The sequence below is a fragment of the Symphalangus syndactylus genome, chromosome 4 (assembly GCF_028878055.3).
Source record: "Symphalangus syndactylus isolate Jambi chromosome 4, NHGRI_mSymSyn1-v2.1_pri, whole genome shotgun sequence".
In the NCBI taxonomy this organism is placed as follows: domain Eukaryota; kingdom Metazoa; phylum Chordata; class Mammalia; order Primates; family Hylobatidae; genus Symphalangus; species Symphalangus syndactylus.
The window spans coordinates 31534712-31552437 of record NC_072426.2 but is presented as its reverse complement, the minus strand read 5'-3'; the positions used below and the strand labels follow the sequence as shown (position 1 = coordinate 31552437).

The 17726-nt window shown below is 36.7% G+C and overlaps 1 long non-coding RNA gene across 5 annotated transcripts in view; it reads right to left on the bottom strand.

The window, feature by feature from the left end:
- Nucleotides 1-17726, bottom strand: part of LOC129480507 (uncharacterized) — a 221950-nt gene that overhangs the window by 58198 nt on the left and 146026 nt on the right. For 2 of the 5 annotated variants that reach the window (XR_010120471.1, XR_010120470.1), the window contains one exon: nucleotides 1444-1558. The exons of the other annotated variants lie outside the window; for them this stretch is intronic. This is a non-coding gene — a long non-coding RNA (uncharacterized lncRNA). The remainder of the gene's footprint in view (nucleotides 1-1443; nucleotides 1559-17726) is intronic. 5 annotated transcript variants of the gene reach the window in all.

The following is a 17726-nucleotide window of genomic DNA, read 5'->3' as shown; positions in this document are numbered from 1 at the left end:
TCATCTTAGCAATTAACTTTCAACGTCAGCTTCTGATAAGAATTAAATGCTGAAGAGCTAGATATTTTGATGGAAGTTGTCTCAAACATAAAAAGATAGCTAAGCTGTAGAAAACAGAAACGGAAAATTTTAAAATTCAGGAATATTTCATAAACACATTTATGGTTACATGTCACCAAGTTCAGGTAACTAATTTACTCATTGGAAAAGGCACTGAAAATACCTTTAAAATATTAAAAATAGTATAATGTCGCACAATTTGAAGGCAAAGAATACACTGAAATGATATTTCAAAAAATTACACTCTTAAAATATATTTTTTGGATGTTTATGTAAAATGATGGTGATAATTTGATGTTTTTTACCTCTGTGGAATGCATATGACACCTAAGATAGTGGATATTATAAATGTAGTATAAGAAAATTCAACGCATGCTTATTCTAGATTTCAGATTATTGATGATCTTCACTGCAAATTCTAAAGCCTCGTCTGTTTGGGAAATAAGAGAGCAGGTGTATCTGATATGAGTCTCCTTCCTAGATAATACATTGCTGCAGCTTGCATGTGTAGAAATTGAGCTGAGTGTCATTCTGCCCAGTGCTGAGATAACAGATAGAGTGGTAGCAGTCATACTGGCATCTACTTAACTAAATCACTTGGTCCTCCCATAGCCAAGCAAAAATATTGAATTTTCCACCAATGAGAACTCAAACTTTCTTTGAATTACCTAATCCAGTGGCACTGATTCTATTAATATCATTGGAATCCCCGAAACATTTTACAGTTAGAAACTCAAAGTTAGTGTATTACCCCATTTAAGAGACAAGAAAACTAAATGCCAAAAAGATCAAGGAGGCAAAATTACTCAGACAGACGGATTCACACATGAGTTGGCCTAAAATCTGTGTCCCTCAATATGAACTATACTAATAATGAGACCACTGTCCTGATGATGAGACCAAAAACATCCATGTGGACAAAAGACAGTAAAAGGCTTGTAGGTAAGTTCACAGGTATATTTCCCTCTCATCTACCTCTACTTCATATTAATCTGCCAATATAGTTAAACAAACAAGCAGGGCCAACATACTAATTAAAAGCCATTAGGTTAACAAAACTATGATTCTGCATCCAGTAGAATAAACTCTTCAGTGTTTCATGCAGGATTTCTGACATGAAGATATCTAAATTCTGTAAGCATGAACTCTGTTTCCAGAGTGTAGATTTTTTTATTTGATATGAGTACAGTTATCAATTGGGTCATAATTCAGAAGATCTGGGAGATATTGTTAATGGAGAACTTGTTTCTGACTGATAGGACATTCGATATAGAAGTATATACATCTTTACCACAGAAAGCGGTAGCATTCAGCTCCACAGAATAATACTGTTAAAGGATTCCTGATGCAGCTAAGTGTGGTGGTTTATACCTGTGGTCTTACCTATCCTAGCTACTTGGGAGGCTGAGGTGGGATAATATCTTCAGCACAGGATTTCGAGGTTGCAGTAAGCTGTGACTGGCCCGCTGCAGTCCAGCCTGGGTAACAGAGTGAGACCCTGTGTCAAAAATAGAAATAAAAATAGAAAAATAAAGGAAAAGAAAAGGACGCCTGATGCTGAAATAAGATAATACTCAACTGATTTTCACTATTAACACTAAAAATGAGCTCAGGCTATAAAAATAATGTCTTCTGCTTAATTACCTTTCCAGAACTGTAGGGTACTTAGGCATTCTCACTCTAAATACAATTACATGCATGTATTTTCAGCATTTACGTTAAAGATGATTCAAATGTCTTTTCCCAGTATCTTTAGGCAATGAAAGCAATGGCATCAGTCTGTTGTCTATTTAAATGTTTTCTGTAATCTCTATAACACACTCAAAGATACAGATAGATTTCTTTCGTTTGGTCTAATTCTTTTTTTATTCACTTAAGTTTATTTGTGTTAATTTTTAATATTTGTAAAAAGGAATAACATTTGAAAACCACTATTTATCATGAATATTTCCTTTTTCTGTAGTAAGTTTTCTCAGTTACTGATTTCACATTTCTAAACAAGACAAGAGGTAAACATTGTTGGTTCCGTTACTGATGCTGGGAACTTCGATTAATTGGTTAAAACGGTGAGCTCCCAGCTTCTTCATTGCATAGTTACCATTTTTAATTTGTAATTAATAAGTAATATGGGTAGAGATATTTCATATCTATGCAAATGTACTTCAATTTATCAAACTGTAATCCTCTAGGTTTAGCACTATTGATGTTTTTTCATGAATCTATTTTTAATATGATGGCAAAATAGTATTTTCTAAGTCCATTATTCCTTTTATATTTATTAGCTGGCATTCTACTATGAGCAAGAGCATTCTCTCTTTTTTTTTTTTTTGGGGGGGGGGATGGAGTCTTGCTCTATTGCCCACACTGGAATGCAGTGGCATGATCTCGGCTTACTGCAAGCTCTGCCTCCCGGGTTCATGCCATTCTCCTGCCTCAGCCTCCCGAGTGGCTGGGACTACAGGCGCCCGCCACCACGCCCGGCTAATTGTTTTGTATTTTTTTTTAGTAGAGACGGGGTTTCAGCATGTTAGCCAGGATGGTCTTGATCTCCTGACCTCGTGATCTGCCCGCCTCGGCCTCCCAAAGTGCTGGCATTACAGGCGTGAGCCACTGTGCCCGGCCGAGCATTCTCTATTTTTTAGTTAATTAGTTATAGTCAGTAAGAATTCATGGTTATAATTTTAACTAATTATATTCCATCACCATATGGATTTTGATACACAACTTTTATTAGATTTACATGGTAGAATTCCTTCCAGATTTTTCTTTCCTCTTTTCCATGTAGATATATAACTACTTCCCCAACTGTTTAAAATCCAGCTGCAATTATTCTCATAATAATTTCTCACTTGCTCAACTTTGAAATTTAAAGAAAGTAGTTTTAGATCAGCTAACCTATACAAGCTAAAAACAATAACCATAATTCAATAACTGTGTACATTCTTTTGTCTTTAAATTGAGAGTATATATCCAAAGTACTATATTCAAAATCATTTTTTTAAATAAAACCAATCAGTGATAGTCAAATGTAACTTTAACACATTATGTATCACTCGACTAACTGATAGCGAAATCTGGAATAGAGATTATGAAGTATGTAAAAGAAAAGCTGTTCCAAAAAATAAGAATAAAAAAACTCAGGCTGGGCACGGTGGCTCACACCTGTAATCCCAGCACTTCGGGAGGCTGAGGTGGGCAGACCACGAGGTCAGGAGATCAAGACCATCCTGGCTAACACAGTGAAACTCTGTCTCTACTAAAAATATATAAAAAATTAGCCGGGCATGGTGGCAGGCTCCTGTAGTCCCAGCTACTCATGAGGCTGAGGCAGGAGAATGGCATGAACCCAGAAGGTGGAGCTTGCAGTGAACCAAGATCGTGCCACTGCACTCTAGCCTAGGTGACAGAGCGAGACTGTCTCAAAAAAAAAAAAAAAAAAAAATTAAAAAAATTAAAGTAGAAAGACTCATGCTCCTCGTTGAAAGGAAGAAACAACTTTTGTTTTGTTTTACTGATTAATTTCTCTCTTCAAAGTTCAGTAGCTCCAGTGAATTGTGTTTGCACGAAAATTAAGGAAAGAATCCCCTCTCTTACCTATTTGTAAAGATAAATGACAATGTTCTTGATTACATGCTTTCGAATCAATAAACACTAAAAACAAAATTTGTCCCCACTCTTTACAGCAGGACAACTGTGGCTAAAACTCAATGGTCTATAGCCTACCATTAGATCCTTCTGATACACTTGATAGATGACTTGTTGCTTTCACAAGAACTCTGATTTTAATATTCCAAATAGCAAGTATTGTGATCTAGAAAGTCAAAGAGTGTCTTGGTGTCCTATAAGTCACACTCTGTGCTTGACAATCTTCAGAAACAAATTCTCAAATGGAAAACAAGTATCTGTCACTTAATATTTTATCCTACACCCCCAGTAACTTTGAGTTTTTGTGGTTGGTTATATAAATGGCATGCTGAGCTTAAGCTAATGTGTTTTCCATCACAAATGGCACAGCTGCTTTTTCCTCCTGCATTAAGCATTGAGCAGGTGGTGTTTTCTAACCATTTATGTTCATTCTGCCTGCTGTCATGAGCAAGAGAGATCATAGATGTGCTCAGCAGCTCTTGTAGTTAAATGGTGATGAATAGAACAGTGAGAGTCTGCTTTGACCACAGAAGCGTCTCGTTTGAAAACCATGGCAACAGAAATGTGTGAGGTGGGGCTGGGCTCTGTCTTCTGTCATCCAGAAGTAATTTAATGTCATCTAGCCATCATTTGTTTTGGCTCTGGTTATTGTTGAGAATAGTGAATGGGAGCAGGAATATCCCTTCCCTAGAAGTGATGGGATGTTTTCTCTGGTTAAAAGAGCAAAGTTCATCATCAATAATTTACAAATACTTTATCTTTTTTAAAAACATTCCTGGCCGGGTGCGGTGGCTCACGCTTGTAATCCCAGCATTTTGGGAGGCCGAGGTGGGCGGATCATGAGGTCAGGAGATCGAGACCATGGTGAAACCCCGTCTCTACTAAAAATGCAAAAAAATTAGCCGGGAGTGGTGGCGGGTGCCTGTAGTCCCAGCTACTCTGAGAGGCGGAGGCAGGAGAATGGCGTGAACCCAGGAGGCGGAGCTTGCAGTGAGCCGAGATCGCACCACTGCACTCCAGCCTGGGCGACAGAGTGAGACTCTGACTCAAAAAAAAAAAAAAAAATTTCCTTAGAATAGTAAAAAAGGTCCAGAGAAGTGGCCATGATACTTCCACTCTCAGAATATCAGCTAAAAGTGTCTCCATTTGTAACCTGGACTTCATGCATAAAGAAAGACAAAGACTTTCTTGCCAAGACCAGCTCAGTCGGGGAGACCCTAACCCAGTGGCGCTAGAGGAATTAAAGACACACACAAAAAAATATAGAGGTGTGAAGTGAGAAATCAGGGGTCTCACAGCCTTCAGAACTGAGAGCCCTGAACAGAGATTTACCCACGTATTTATTAACAGCAAGCCAGTCATTAGCATTGTTTCTATAGATATTAAATTAACTAAAAGTATCCCTTACGGGAAATGAAGGGATGGGCCGAATTAAAGGAATAGGTTGGGCTAGTTAACTGCAGCAGGAGCATGTCCTTAAGGCACAGATAGCTCATGCTATTGTTTGTGGCTTAAGAATGCCTTTAAGCAGTTTTCCACCCTGGGCGGGCCAGGTGTTCCTTGCCCTCATTCTGGTAAACCCACAACCTTCCAGCATGGGTGTTATGGCCATTATGAACATGTTACAGAGCTGCAGAGATTTTGTTTGTGGCAAGTTTTGGGGCCAGTTTATGGCCAGATTTTGGGGAGCTTGTTCCCAACACTTTCTCATCCAATCATATCAGCTAAAAAAATTGTTTCTTTATACTTTCTTTTTCATTTCAAGGGAAAAATAATAAAAAAATAGATATACTCAAAGAAAAAGTATTGAATACTAGATCTTATGAAACATTTAAAAATATAATTTTGGGGAATAAAATTTCACATTGGTTTGATTTTTGACTTCTAATTTTAGGTTGATGACTATGTGTGAAGAAAAATGTAGATGAAAGCCACTGTAAATAAAATCAAGCTTGGGAAAGAAATTGATGACTGGGAAATGATCATTGCCTTTCTGATTTTCTTTACCTTTGTTTCTTATATTCTGCTATACTAAATTGTGTCATTTTGAATTTGTCTTGTTTCTATTAATAAAGATTTTACTGAAGGGAAATGATTATAAGTAAGACAGTCTGTGACACTGGCTGGTCCAGGGAGGTGGAAAGCAGCATAATTGGAATAGGAGTACAATTGCAGGCCAGGAAAGAGTCAAAGATACAAACTACAGAAGTAGTACAGAAATAAAGGAAAGTATAAGTCCAAAAATGGGAAGGTGATTGGGAAAATGTCAGAGAATGTGGTACAACAAAGAATAGGTAAAGAACTGTAGGAAGCCAGATGTTTGTGGCACTGCCTAGAGAAAGATCTAACAAAATAAAGCAAGTAGAAGGATTGGAGAAGAGTGAACTTTTGTGTTAGGTCTCATTGATTTATTATTTCATTATTCATTCATTCTGTAAAAGGCTATGTTATAATATTTGGTGTTTTAAATTTCTAAATTTACATATTTGCAACTATGTAAAAATAAAATTGGAATGGATTTGGCAAAATAGAGGAGGCTTTTAGGTTTCCATCTTGTCTACTTTTTCAACTTATACTAGGAATCCTCACAAAGAGTTACATGTTCCTGAAGGCAACAGAGTCTTACCTACATAATCATCCATTTCAGTATTCTTATTTAAATGCTTTTCATTGATAGAATACCTTAATGTTACAGCCACAGGACAGAAAAGGAAATGGTTAAGAGTGAATGTATTTCACATTTCTTACATAAAACATGGCCAATTTAAGATTTTTGGTAAGAGGCCAGGCTGTGAAGCCTGGTAAGAGCTTGATCTCAAAGCTGAGCCACTAAAAGCTGGTTAATATTAAACAAGTTAGGACTCAACTTTTTCATCTCTAAATATGGCCTAATAATACCATATGCTTCATAGAATTGTAGGGGAGAAATGATTTCTTAGTAGAGCTCGTAGTACAGTGCCTGGATCATAGTACTTTTCTAGCACAATTTAGGTATATAGTAATGTATTTATCATTACATTATTTTGAGTCCTGGAAACTGAAGAACGTTCAGGAAATTTACATATTATTAGCAAAAGAAATTTGAAGTGGTTTGAGAAGTGTTTTTATACTTTAAACTGGTGTTATCTTTTTTAGTTAATATCCTTTTGAGTTAAAATGAGCAGACACCAATCTACATATTTTATTTATTTGTATATTGTACATTGCACTAATTGTACCATTACATTATTGTACCATTGCACTAATGTATTTTTGTATATTAACAATATAAATAGAAATTAAGGAGGATGAGATACATATAGTTACAGGTAAGCACTTATGAATAAAATTAATGTAGAGGTATTTTTTCATAAAGCAAATTTACCACCATAACACTTTATGAGATTCAGAGTCCAATTAGTCCTCTTGATTCCCTAAGCACTGTTGCGACTAAAGGAGGTATAGCAAAGGCATATTGAGTAAACCGTTATTGAGCACAATTCATATAATCATTGACTTGGGGAATTTAGAGACCTTATGAAGAGAACAGAAATATGTCCATGAATGTAGCTTTGGAAATTTTACTTCTAAACTCAGCTCATCACTGAGAAATATTTCCTTATCTTTCTAACTAGGCTATGTTCTTCCTGTTTTAACCAGACCTTAACCTTTATCATAGCACATACTTACACTTATTTATCTCCCTTTTAGACAAGAAGTTTCTGAAAAATATGTAATTTTCTTTTGTTTTCTCAGTCCCTGGCATACATTCAGCAGATAATAGGTGGTCAAAAATATGTGCACTTGAATATGATATATATATGGACACAAAGACCCGGACCATATGCTATAATAATTTGCTGAGGAATGTCAAACTTCCCAAAACCTTTGATGTAATATGCCCAATCATTTCAATTATTTTAAATGTCTACCTTTATTGGACATGAGTAAATAAAACATTTTAACACAGCTATAATTTTATAGTCATTAAATTAACAAGGTAAAGCTGATGGCCTTATCTCACAACAGATTTTACAATTTCTGATTAACTTATTTTCTAGAGCTAAACTGATAGATAAAATAGAGACAATTTTCTACTTGGAAATGCAGGCACTTTATCCTCCATTGCTCTTATAAACATTTTTTGATGCAACATTGACTATGTTAAAAATAAGTCTGATATTAGACATTCAACTTCATTAACAATAGGAATGAGGTATTAGGAGAATAAGGTATCAAGTGAAAAGCCATTCAGACTTTACCCAAGGGGGGCAATTTATGAAAGAGAAACTCCCTAAAATGCAAATGATGCTTTCTAGCAATGTGAAGGACATGTGAGACCCAATATAAGCAGTTAACTGAGCCATGTTTTATTTATTTTAATTGCTAGCGGGATATCCATTAAATTGTAGAGTATTAACTGATGGTTGATAGAGTAAATAGGCCTGAAAGTGATGAAAACAATGTTCATCTTATAGTTCTGAGATGGACTCTGGACCACAAACAACCAGATATTTAGGAGAAATAGCCTTTTTGGCGCTTCTAATCTTACCTAAAAATAAAATATATAATATTTTGTGCACTTTCCAAGGTTCAATGATTTGTTTTCACTATTACTAGAGGAAAGTGTTTAGAGATGTTAATGAGAATATAACATTTCAAAAGGCAATTGTGATATCAACAAAGAATATATAAACATTGTGGATAGCATTTTCCATACATATAATTCTAAGGCATTTTATATAAGAAATCAGAAAGTTTCTACCATGTATTTTTATTAATTTAGCACCTTTAAGAAATACCTAAGAGCAGGCATTCCCAACCACAGAACCACAGGGAGTACTGATCCATGACCTGTTAGGAACTGGCTGGGATGGCAGGAGGTGAGCAGCAGGGGGCAAGCAAGCATTGCTGTCTGAGATCCGCCTCCTCTCACATCAGCAGTAGCATTAGATTCTCATAAAACTACAATCCCTATAGTGAACTATGCTGCAAGGGGTCTGGGTTGCAGGCTCCTTATGAGAATCTAACTAATGCCTGATGATCTGAGGTAACCATTCAGGCAATTGCATAAAGAGTACTAATGCTTGAAGCCCTAATAACTTATCATCAACTGGTAAGATATACAGGAGGTAGATCATGAAGAGCTGATTAGCCATGTTCAAGAGTTTGTACTTGGTCTGAAAGCTTTGCATAACATTTTAGTCTGGGCAGAGTGTTGATTGGTTAGTGTTATGCTAGGATCACCATCACAGTGGTTCTGTGGTTGGAGACAAACAACTGCGCTTGAAGAATATGACGGGTTTGTGTATGCAAATATAGAGGGAAGGAACTTCCTAGGCAAAGAAAAGAGTACTTTGGACTTTTTCATCATCCTCTATGGTCATGGTAAAGGGTGCTGAGCAAACGGTGTCTATAGCTTACATTCTAATATTTAAAGTTAAGAAAGGGAAATTTACCAAAGGAAGGCAGAGCTAATTTTTTTTTTTTTTTTTTAGAATACTGAAAAAAAATTCTGGGAAAACCAAGATTAGTTCACAAGTCTAAATCATGCAAGAAGACAAAAATATCATGATCATTCCCAAGAAAAATATCAATGGCATATCAGAAGAAAGAAAGAAGCTGAACATCAGAGTATGTAGGGTGTAAAAACTGAGGCATTCCTAAAAAATTCACCTACAGTCTATGCGAATGGACCTGGCTTGCTTAAGGTATGGGATCAAAACTGGGGAAACATATAAAGAGAGGCTCTGAATTAGAACATAAATAAGGCACGTAATAAACTTTGGATATTGTCCCTACCCAAATCTCTTGTTGAATTGTAATCCCCAGTACTGGAGGTGTGGCCTAGTGGGAGGTGATTAGAACGTGGGGGTGGATTTCTCATGAATGGTTTAGCACCATCTCCTTGGTGCTGTCCTCAGAGTAGTGAGTGACTTCTCATGAGATCTCTGTCTAAAAGTGTGTGGCATTTCTCTCTCTCTTGCCCTTGCTTTTGCCATGTGATGTGCCTGCTACCCCTTTGTCTTCCGCCATGATTGTTAGCTTCCTGAGGCCTTCCCAGAAGCAAATGCTGCTATGCTTCCTGTATAGCCTGCAGAATCGTGAGACAATTGAAACTTTTTTCTTCATAAATTATCCAGTCTCAGGTATTTCTTTATAGCAATGCCAGAAGAGGCTAATACAGCATGCACGAAGGAAGAACAAGTCAGATTCAAAAAACTGACACATTCATAATGAGGATAATTTACATACAGAGTTTGGAGACATCTTATGTTTATAAAACTGAGAAAATAATGGAATATACATTCCTTTCAGTAAGACATATCATAAAAAAGGCCAAAATAATAACTGCCTATTTAATTGCCCTGTTTATGAGAGAATCTTAAAAGGCAAGGACAAAGCAGTTTCTGTAACATTGGTCACTTGTTTGATAATAGGATTTAAATAGGTCTGATGATGAAATATTGACTCAGTTAAATGTGACAACTTCAGAACTGGTAGAGAATGTTAATACCAATATATTTATTTTTCATTTTTCATTTATCACCAGGATGAGAAAACTGTTTTTGACACTGCATATATCAGTAATCAGGCCGGTGAGCCAAATGTAATAGCATAATGATATGTTGAGTTATCATAGTGTCTTTGAAATGCATTTTCCATGGCAGCATCATTATCCCCAATTTATAGATAAGAGGGGCATGTACAACTGTCAGTGTAAATAGATGGATTTTGTGACTAGGCCTCAATAGCTACTGTGTCACCATTTTGAAGCATAATAATCCTTGCAAGTTTAAAGCTTATCCTCAAGTTTGTCCTGGGTTCATTACTTTTTGTTCCTGGTATATGTCTCATTATTTTTTACATGCTAGAACTGGCCATGGAACTGTTATAGATACCTCAGCATATGCAGTGGAGTGACAATTGTAAATGAAGATAGAGTTTTCCTCCCTCTGTACTTTTACTGATTGATAAGAACACCAGATACTATAAATATTATTTTTGAAATTCTCTTTAATTCTTTTTGGCCCTAGAATATGAAAGTGTTTTAACTTTTAGACATCTGAAAAAATGAGAATTTATAGTGATGAATAAATCTACAAATATGATGATGATAAAACTAACAAGAGTTTAAAAAGAGTTAGAAACTATCCAATTAGTGGCAGAGCTAAGGTTTGAACCAGAGCTAAGGTTTGAACCAAGGATTGTTAAGTACTAAAAATCTCTTTTCTGCTAGGTCACATAGTTTATTCATTTTACACAATATATTGATTTGCTTTATTTGTCAAAATTTTCAATGTAATAACTTATAACTTCAATTTTTATAGGTTCCACATCTTATCTAATTGATCTTAGTGTATTTGATTTAAATAATAACTTCTGGTTGCACACAGTGGCTCACGCCTCTAATCCCTACACTTTGGGAGGCAGAGGTGAGAGGATCTATTGAGGCCAGGAGTTTGAGGCCAGTCTGGGCAACATAGCAAGATCTCACCTCTACAAAAAGTTAATAAATTTAAAAAATCACTTCTCTATTGGAATATATGCTATCAAGAATATTTCACTTCATTTAAATTTGATTTCAAAAGAGCAGTCTTCAAAGGTAGAATCTTTAATAAAGAAAAATGAAATGAGACACAGTGAGTGAGCAGATGTGAAGAACCATTTCTGTTAAAGCTCTGGGGTTAAGTAAAGATTTGCAAGTTAAGGGGAAGCAGGCTTTATATACATACCTAATGTGTCTATTATAATTTCCTAGATATAGAAAGAGTATATGCTTATGTATATAATACAGAGGTGAAGCCAGCTGGACTTCCTGGGTGGAGTAGGGACTTGGAGAACTTTTCTGTCTAGCTAAAGGATTGTAAATGCAACAATCAGCACTCTGTAAAAATGCACCAATCAGTGCTATGTGTCTAGCTAAAGGATTGTAAATGCACCAATCAGCACTCTGTAAAAATGCACCAATCAGCATTCTGTGTCTAGCTAAAGAATTATAAATGCACCAATCAGCACTCTGTAAAAATGCACCAATCAGCACTCTGTGTCTAGCTAAAGGATTGTAAATGCACCAATCAGAACTCAGTAAAAACACACCAATCAGCACTCTGTGTCTAAAGGATTGTAAACACACCAATCAGCACTCTGCAAAATGGACCAATCAGCAGGACGTGAGTGGGGAGAAATAAGGGAATAAAAGCTGGCCACCCCAGCCAGCAGTGGCAACCTGCTTGGGTCCCCTTCCATGCTGTGTAAGCTTTGTTCTTTCACTCTTCACAGTAAATCTTGCTGCTGCTCACTCTCTGGATCTGCACCACCTTTAAGAGCTGTAACACTCGCCGTGAAGATCCATGGCTTCATTCTTGAGGTCAGTGAGACCATAAACCCACCAGAAGGAAGAAACTCTGGACACATCTGAAGGAAAAAACTCTGGACACACCATCTTTGAGAGCTGTAACACTAACCAAGAAGGTCCACGGATTCATTCTTGAAGTCAGCGAGACCAAGAACCCACTGGAAGGAACCAACTCTGGACACATCTTGGTGACCCAGATGGGACTATCGCCAAGTGGTGAGTACCATCAGACCCCTTTTGCTTGCTATTCTGTCCTATTTTTCCTTAGAATTCAGGGGCTAAATACCAGGCAACTGTTGGCCAGTTAAAAGTGACTAGTGCAGCTGCCGGACTAAAGACACAGGTGTCAGGCTTTCTGGGAAAGGTCTCTCTAACAACCCCTGACTCTTTGGAGTTGGGAGCATTGGTTTGCTTGGAACCAGCTTCTGCTTTTCCTGTACTTCTGGGCTGAGCTGAGGAATGACAGAGAGGAAAGCCATTCAGCCTCTGGGATCCCGACAAAAAGTTGGTTGACCCTGTAGCCATGAGCGGAACTCTCAAAGTCACATCGCCCAAGCGAGACTCTCCCATCTATCCTATCTATCCTGATCCTTGCCTCCTGGGTCCTGATGCCTGTCAGACAAACTTCCTCTCACCTCTCTTCTCTGAGGCTAGTCCTGCCTCTAAAAGCTACTCCCTGTATCTGGTGCTTTTCTAGTTTCTCCTATAAGAATGATTTCTAATATAAACTTCAGGAATCTGTTCCCTTCTTTAGGCACCCGGGCTCACCAGGCAGAAAGACATAATTTTTGCCCAAAGCCCCACTGTGGGGGTGGGGAACTATCTGGAATTTTAGGATCCCTTCTCAGACTAGCAGGCCTAACAAAAGCTTTTCCTGAAGCTAGGATATGGGGAGCCTCAGAAATGATATTCTTCCTATTCATATTTTGAGAAGTGAGGAAAAAAGGCATCACTCTTCCAATCCTGGAGATCCTTTCCTTCCCTCAGGGTATGGCCCTCCACTTCATTTTTGGGGCATAACATTTTTATAGAACAGGGGTAAGGTCCCAATACTAACAGGAGAATGCTTAGGACTCTAACAGGTTTTCAAGAATGCGTCTGTAAGGGCCACTAAATCCGACCTTCCTCGGTCCTCTTTGTGGTCTAAGAGGAAAACTAGTGTTTCTGCTGCTGCATCGATGAGTACAACTATTCCAATCAACAGGATCCAGGGATTGTTGTGGTTGCTTGGGCAAGAGGGGTTTCTGCTGCTGCATCGGTGATTACAACTATTCCAGTCAGCAGGGTCCAGGGACCGTTGTGGGTTCTTGGGCAAGAGGGGTTTCTGCTGCTGCATTGGTGAGCACAACTATTTTGATCAGTAGGGTCCACAGACTGTTGCGGGTTCTTGGGCAGGGAGCAGAAAACAAGCAAAGCAAAACCATGGGCATTTTTTTCTTTCAGATGGGAAACACTCAGGCATCAGGCTCACCCTTGAAATGCATACTAAGCCATTGGGACAAATTTGACCTACAAACCCTCAAAAAGAAGTGGCTCATTTTTTTCTGCACTATGGCCTGGCCCCAATATTCTCTTTCTGGTGGGGAAAAATGGCCACCTGAGGAAAATGTAAATTACAATACTATCCTGCAGCTTGATCTTTTCTGTAAGAAGGAAGGCAAATGGAGTGAAATACCTTATGTCCAAGCTTTCTTTTCATTGAAGGAGAATCCACAGCTATGCAAAGCTTGCAATTTACATCCCACAAGAGGACCTCTCACCTTACCTCCATATCCTAGCCTCCCTATAGCTCCCCTTCTTATTAATGATAAGCTTCTTCTAATCTCCCCTGCCAAGAAGGAAACAAGCAAAGAAATATCCAGGGGACCACAAACCTGGGCTATTCATTATGTCCCCTTTAGGCTGTAGGGAGATGGGAATTTGGCCCAACCCGGGTACACGTCCCTTTCTCCCTCTCTGATTTACAGCAGATCAAGGTAGACCTGGGGAAGTTTTCAGATGATCCTGCTAGGTACACAGATGTCCTACAGGGTCTAGGGCAAACCTTTGATCTCACTTGGAGAGATGTCATGCTATTGTTAGATCAAACCCTGGCCTTTAATTAAAAGAATGTGGCTTTAGCTGCAGCCTGGGAGTTTGGAGATGCCTGGAATCTTAGTCAAGTAAATGATAGCATGACAGCTGAAGAAAGGGACAAATTCCCTACCGGTCAGCAAGCCATCCCCAATATGTATCCCCACTGGGACCTCAACTCAGATCATGGGGACTAGAGTCACAAACATCTGTTGACTTATGCTCTAGAAGGACTAAGGAGAATTAGGAAAAAGCCCATGAATTATTCAATGATGTCCACCATAACTCGGGGAAAGGAAGAAAATCCTTCTGCCTTCCTTGAGCGACTATGGGAGGCCTTAAGAAAATATACACCCCTGTCACCCGACTACCTCAAGGGTCAATTGATCCTAAAAGATAAGTTTATTACCCAATCAGCTGCAGATATTACGAGAAAGCTCCAAAAGCGAGCCCTGGGCCCTGAACAAAATCTGGAGGCACTGGAGGCAGAACTGGAAGTTGCTCTGTGCACTTGTGTAAATGAGTATCCTTTCTTTGCAAACAAAGATAACAGTTTTTATAAGAGAAATAATATTTAGGAAAAAATAACAAAGCTTTGCCAGAATTATTTCAGGATGATTTATTTGCCTTGAGTTTTTCTGCTGCCTTATATTGTCAATTGCTTGCAAACATTTTTTACAATCGTGATCAAATTATGATCTATAAATGTATGATCTATAAAACTAATCTTGATCCTTGTTGTGGGGTCCATTGTCTGTAATTTGATTTTCACGTCAAATTAAATAACAGTTATCATGTTTAATGAATAAAATTTGATGTAAGCAATAGGAAAGAGGTCAATTAAATGGGTAGCAGGGTAATAAATTGTTTTAAATTATTTATTTAAACATGAAGCTAAAATTGATATAAGTAAATTTATGTTAGTTACAGCACAAGATTTATATTTCTCTATAAAATCTACATTTCAGCATCTTATGTACATTTATAAAATATAATCTATTATGGAAGACCATGTTCTTTTCATTTTTCTCCCAGATTGTTTGTACTAAAACATTTTGAAACACTAATTGGGCTTAGTTTGGTAAAAATATATATTAAAGCTAATTTCTCTATGAGTATATGGATAGTATTATGCAGCATTGTATTTCATTTAATTTAAATGCTTTAAGATATGTAGTTGACACAATTCTGTAGCCCTATATTTACAAACAGGACAAAATCGCTCTTTAGTCAAAGATTAGTTTTTAGCAGAATGAATTGCATTTAAATGTAAAATCAGTTTTATGAGGGATGCAAAATATTTTTTGGCCTGTAGAAATTCTAAAGAGATAATAGAATGGACTGATGCAATGCTGACAAGAAGAATCCTTCAAATCTTAATCAGTTAAGGACAAAACATAGGTTTATTGAAGGGCATGGTTATGCTAAAATCAGAAACAATTTAAATGTGATTAAAAATAAAAAAGAAGGTTTATGCCATCAGTATTTTCAGGTGAAATATAACAATGAACTCACTAAATTACTATAGGAAATCAGATTCTGACATTTTGTAAAAGCATTTTTTAAACAATATTATCTTTTTTGCACATACATTTTGAGGTCTGGAATTCCTATAGATGCATTTTTTTTCAGGTTTTCTTTTTTATTACCAAAATTGATACTGTGTTGGTGCTAGAGACTGGGCATATCATATATATCAATCTGGATTTTCTAAGGGACAAGTAATTTCTAGCTGTATGTTTACTTAGTTTAGAAACATTAGAAATGATGCCTCTTAGCAATATTTGGAGATAGCAAAGTTTAAAAAATCAAAACACTTAATATTTTACATCTTAATTAAAGATAGTTTCAGCAGAATTGATATCATAAAACACCAAAAGAACTTTCTCATTTTTGCAACGATACTAGGTCACACAACTTTTAAAGAGCACATATTATATCTGTAGATGATATTTTATTATTTAATCCTTTTAATGATTAAATAAGATAAAATGAATTTATATTACATGTGTGCTCTAATAAAAGAAAGAGGGATCCTGCTGAAACTATTTAATTACTAGCTCTTACAGTCATATTTAGCATTCTTGGATTACATTTTCACTTACATAAAATTGAATGTCAGAATTATTATTTTTTCTCCTTTTTATTTTACTTTAAGTTCCAGGATACATGTGCTGAATGTGCTGGTTCATTACATAGGTATACAACATGGTGGTGTGCTGCACCTATCAACCCGACATCTAGGTTTTAAGCCCCACATGCATTAAGTATTTGTCCTAATGCTCTCCCTCCCCTTTCCCCCAACCCCTACAACAGGCCCCAGTGTGTGATGTTCCCATCCCTGTGTCCATGTGTTCTCATTGTTCAACTCCTACTTATGATTGAGAACATGCAATGTTTGGTTTTTGTTCCTGTGTTAGTTTGCTGAGGATGATGGTTTCCAGCTTCATCCATGTCCCTGCAAAGGACATGAACCTGCTATTGATGAGCCTCAGACTTTTAGTTAATGGAGACTTCCTACTTTCGCACTGCCTATAACTTACTTAAGCAGTATAAATACCTTTGGCATCATTTTTATTTATATGGTTTATTTATGCAAACAGTCAGAGCCTATCAGAGGAAAAGTAAGAACAGGACCACACTTCTAACATTTCACCATACTTAATTGGAGTATTGTTGTTTAACATGACAGAATAGAGACAAGTATAACTTGAAATATCTGACACGTGTGGTCTAAGGATTGAACAAGTGAGTTATGCTGTCTTAAAATCAAAGGAATAAGTTGAAAGGAAAAACATAGTTTTTGTTTAAATCTGAACAACTGAAAACCAGCTTCATGTTCTCTTTCCTGTAGCTAGAAACTTACCAATACAATATTTTAGAATATAAAATGCACAACTTAAAAGCATTAGTATTGACCAAGACATCAAGTTATTTAAAAATATATGTCAGACATAATACACAGAAAGTGTATTATACCAGAAAGTGTCTGCACACACTGAATAAAAATTATTTTAAATTCATGTAAATGTATTCGCTAATGGTTCTGCTCTACCTTTGGGAACATTTTATACTGCAGGGATATTAATGTATACTCTTCCATTTATGAGCAATAAAACTGGAGTCAACAGCTGGTGCCTCATAAGTTTAAAGGTAGTGATACAAATGGTATGAGATTTAATCACTGTTCCTGTAACTGAAGCTTTTCTCTCTATTGAGCTTGGTTGTGTTGGTAAAAAAAGATCTACTGACTGTTTGATTTTACTAGGGCTTCTAGGAAATCTTTCAGACTAATAGACTTGTATTAATAGAGTTTCACTGGAAGGTTAGCATCTTGAATTGATCACAGTTCCTCATTTTGTAACTTGGCACTGTAGTAAAAAATGTCTGGATGAAGTTCTGCTAGCTTTCTGAGGGATATTGTTATAATATCAAGAGTTTAAGCCTCCAATTTCTTATTTATTGTAATGTGTCTTCTTTCTTAAGAAAATCAGGATAAGATTTCTGAATAAATAAGGTGGATTGAACTGATGCTTTTACTTCCATATTCACCAAACCTCACTAGTGACAGAAAATGACTTTTTATAAAACATATTTAAAAAAAAGATAA